Source organism: Nanorana parkeri, unplaced genomic scaffold, assembly GCF_000935625.1.
Source record: "Nanorana parkeri isolate BGI_ZX_2015 unplaced genomic scaffold, ASM93562v1 scaffold451, whole genome shotgun sequence".
Classification (NCBI taxonomy): Eukaryota; Metazoa; Chordata; class Amphibia; order Anura; family Dicroglossidae; genus Nanorana; species Nanorana parkeri.
This window is the reverse complement of record NW_017306719.1, coordinates 1,051,930-1,056,844: the sequence shown is the minus strand read 5'-3', so window position 1 is coordinate 1,056,844 and position 4,915 is coordinate 1,051,930.

The window sequence follows — 4,915 nt, the reverse complement described above, 5'->3', positions numbered from 1 at the left end:
TACATATATATATATACCATTTTGATGTATATAGTCATTCTTTGTAAAGTTTTAAACTGTTTATATTTCTAAAAATTCTAGGATAAATGAGAACCATTATACACATGCCACCTGTGTATCCCTCAAGTGTTTACCCAGAGGAAATAAAACTTGTTGGGGAAATGTTTTTTTCAAATTTTCATGAATCACAATTACAGGTTGCATCTGGTGAAATAAAAACAGCAATACCCATGTTTTAGTAGAGCCTGCAGAAAACTAATATCAATGGAGCGGATATATTTTCTGAATCTGCTCCTGGAGCTCATTACGATTTGCATTCAACTAAAGGCACACTCTTCTTTTTGCCAAGTAAACTAGTTTAACTGCTAATTAAACCTAGTCCCTGTCACAGTTGTAAATTAATTAAGACGTGCTTTTCAAGCAGAACATTGACATAATAGTAAAGTATACCAAGCAATAAGAGAAGTATACAATTCATGCTCTTGAAGCATAAAGTGGCTGAATATCAGAAAACCATATCCTTGATGACACGCAGATAAGCCAAAACAATGTTTTATTACTTTGTATTTTCCTCTTTTTCATTTCTAGGAACTTTTACTTTTGGCACATACTCTTGTAGCTGTTGCTATGGCATGTTTGTCCTTTTACAATACAAAATGGAATTCTAGGCAAACAGCTAAAATTCATATGCTGTAAGTTTCCTGTTTTATCTGCCAAAGGATTTGTAATTCTATACATTGGTTTACATAGGTCTTTAATAGGGATGAGCCGAACACCCGCGTGTTCGGTTCTAACTCGAACTTTCGAACATGAAAAAAGTTCTAATTCCATGACAGACCGCGGACATCCCATAATGTTCGGCGTTCGGCGAGCATTAGAACATGCTATGTGTGAGTCAAACATAGGTTCGACTCGAACGCGAAGCCCATCCCTAGTCTTTAACACTAAGTAGCGTGGCAGGTGACACCTTTGTTTCCTGGTTTAGGTTTGCAGTATCTTATGTCACCTCTGCACAACTGGCCAACTCAGTTGATGATGAATCGGCATAATCCCTTCAGTCCAGTTAGCAGGGAGGTGACCCAGTAAAGCTATTCCGGGAGGTAGTAGAGATAAAGTGCCCATACATTGTACAATTTTCGGTCACAATTTTTAATCTCTGGCAAGAACCCTTGTTCGATTATACCTAGAGGGTTACTCATTAAGCTGTCGAAGGCAGCCGAGTGAATAACTGAGCCGAAGTGAACTGAGCTGAACAGCGTTCGGCTATGCACTTCGGTTCTGTGCGGCTGTTCCCAGCCGTACATCGGCTAAAATCAGCTGCACACCGGCTGCCTTCGGCTCTGCATATTTGGCTGAGCTGAAGTGCAGAAGCCATTCGACTTGGCCGATCCAACATCTGGATCGGCTGAGCCGAACTTAAAGCAGTTCATTTGCTGCCGTTTGCCCCTATTTTCATAGGGGCCGAATGGCAGTGAGTGAATAACTGGATGCGGCTGAGCGGTATTCGCCTCGGCTATTCTGCTCGCTACCTCCGAGGTAGCGAGCGGAATAGAAAAAATGTAAACAAAAGAAAAAATGGTAAAAAAACTATTTAAATAAATGTATAAATAAATAAATAAATAAATGTTAAGAAAATCATATAAAAATTAAAGAAAAAAAACTGTGTGTGGCACCCCCCCAAACCATACCAGACCCTTTAGGTCTGGTAGGAGTGTAAGGAGGGACCCCAAGTTAAAAAAAACAGAAATGCGTTGGGTTCCCCCCAAAAGTCTTACCTGGCCCTTTATGTCTGGTAGGAATTTTAAGGAGAAACCCCACCCCCATAAATAGGGAAAAAACATGGGCCCTGCCCTAAAATTCCCAACCAAACCCTTGATTCAAGCACAGGCCTGGCAGGGCAGGAAAGAGGAGGTGAGCGAGCGCCCCCCCCTCCCTGCCATACTAGGCCACATGCCCTCGGGAAGGGGCACTCGGCACTGGGATCCCCCTGGAAAAGCACCTTGTCCCCCATGCTGATGGGCCGATTCCCCACAAGCCCTGGGGCATTGGTTGTGGGGGTCTGCGGGCAGGAAGGCTTTTTTGCATCGGGGTATACCTTTAATAAAGGGGCACCCAGATGTGCCCCCCCTTGTGCATGAGTAAGCAGTACTTGTACCCCTACCCATTCACTAAAGGGTTAAATAAAAATGTAAATAAAAAGTTCAGACTTAAAAAAAAAAATCCTTTAATTGAAAAAAACACAACAAAGGATTGTGTCCTTTATTTAAAAAAAATCCATTCTGACTGATGCCACCAAGATATAAACAAATGGGCGGAGCTAGCAGTGACATCACTGCTAGCTTCACCCAACTGTTTACATTTGGCCAGCACCTGCCAGAATCTTCTTGCAGGTCCCGGACAAGTAAAAAAAAACTGGACGGAGCCAACCAGCTCCGCCCAGTTGTTCTCATTTAATAAAAGCCCAGAGTCCTGAAATAACCTGAGGATGCTGGTCGGTCATTGAAGCACAACAACTGAGCGGATCCAGCCGTGATATCACGCCCTGCTCCTCCCAGTTGTTGTCATGTAATGAGAGCCCAGAGTCCTCAAGGACGCTGAGCTGTCATTGAATGGCAACAACTTGTGTAACCAGCTGTGACATCACAACAGCAAAATGCTTCCCAGCACACTCACCAGCCAGCATGCAAAAAAACCTGCAGCAGGAATCCCTAAACTGGCGTTTACAAGCGAAAGCTATCAGCCGTTCAAGTTAATGATCAGGTGACAACCGCTTCATGTAAACACCTGCAAACCACATGTAATGGTATGTGAAATGATTAAATGAGGTTAGAAAACAATCACTATCCCTGGATGCATCAATCAATGCATTCAGGGATGATTGATTCCTAACCTCATGTAATCATATCACATACAATTACATGTGGTGTGCAGGCGTTTACATGCAGCGGTTGTCACCTGATCATTAACTTGAAAGAGTGACAGCTGCCTCTTGTAAATGCCACATTAAGGATTCCTGCTGCAGGAAAACATAAGTTCCTGATGCAGGAATCCCTAATTGCACCTAAACTTAGATATGAATAGGGCCTTATTGTGTGTGTATTAGTGTGTGCATTTCTGGTTGTTGGTGTGTGTGTGTTTGCGTATTTCTATGTGTGTGTATTTCTTTTTATGTGTGAGTGAATGTGTGAAGTATGATTAAAATTAAAACCTGTAGGAAAAGCTACACACACACTGGCACTGTACACACATACACCGAAACATTAACACACATACCGATATCACTCACAGAAATCCTGACAATACACACACCATCATAAAAAAATATACTGACATTGCATACAAACAAACCATCACAAAAGCATATTGACATTAGAAACACAGGCAGACATTAACACTGGTATCATATATAGTTACATTTTATTTTTAAGTATGAAATTTCACAAGCGGCCCCCATGAGAGAAAAAAATGTGTCCAGTGGCCCCTGAGTGAATTGAGTTTGAGATCCCTGCTGTAGTGGGCCCTTTGTTTAGCAGTGGCCAGCACCTAATTGCACACCTGCGCGCTGCACTTATGGGAAGGGTGCTGGCTAATGTTCTGGGCTCCAGCTGGGAAGATGAACAGAGGTGTTAAGGAGTCAGGAGGACTCCACCCAGAAGTCAGAAGGGAGCCAGGTGGCGCATTGTGCCAGAGGCACATGGAAGACAGCCGAGGAGGCTTAGAGAGCCAGTTACACATGGAGTATGTGCGACAATCTTTGGTCGATTGTCTACTTGCTGAAACATAAGCAGACTGTATGTTGTGTTGATGAAAGAAATAAAAGACTTTCCTGTTTATGTTTAAGTCGGATTCAAGACTAGTCCTTAAGCTCTCACCATATGTGCTGAATTTCCCCAACCATTAAAAAATGTGTATATATATATCTATATTTGGGAATAAGCAGTCTCTTGGGCACAGATACCAAATTCCAGGGGAGTAGTGGCAAACAGTGCAGTGTTTATTAGTGCTATTAACAAGAGCATTCACAGGTGCTGTACAGTGGTTCACAAGAAATCAACAAAATAAAACCTAACCATATCCCGGCACTAACTTCACAAACAAAAGATATAGCTCCTAACTAACAGGCTGAGCAGGCCTACCGCTTGTCAGCCTCCACAGAAACTGTTTGTAAGTTTTCACCAACCTTGCAGCTCTCTCAGACAGGACTTAAGGTGGCCATACACTTTACAACCATCGCAAGACCTTAGTCTTGCGATGGTTGTAAAGTAATTTAAAAATGTACAATCTGCCCATCTTGGACAGGCAGATTGTACTTGCGATCATGACCGCAATGCTGAACAGGCAGTGTGCGCACACCGGCCCGTTCGGAATTTGTGTCCCGAGCATGCCACAAACCAGCCGAAATTCGTAAGATTTTCGAATGGTTTTCGAACATGCTCCTTAGACAAAAGACGTGCGACCGTATAGTAAAAACGGTCGCACGCCTGCCATACACTTTAAGGATATCCATACACTTTGCGATTATCGTACGATAGCGGGATTTCCCGCGATTATCGTGCGATAATCGCACAGTGTATGGGCACCTTAAGGCCCCATTCACACCTAGGCGTATTGTAATATGCGCGACCGTCGCGTGTTTTTTTAACCGCGATGCACGGTAAAAAAGGCACGCGACCGTCGCGCGATTCCGAAGGCTACTTGGCTGTATCCCAATGGAAACTGCCCTACAAATCGGCCCAAAGTTGTCCTGGGACCTTTTCAGGCATGGGCCGTTTTGTAGGGCGTTAGGGACGGGTGGAAATACGCCAAGGTGGGAACGAGGGCATTGACTACAATGCAATTTATATTTTTTACCGTTTTGTAGAGCGTTCGTCGAGCGTAGAACGCCCTACAAAACGGTCAGGTGTGAACGAGGGCT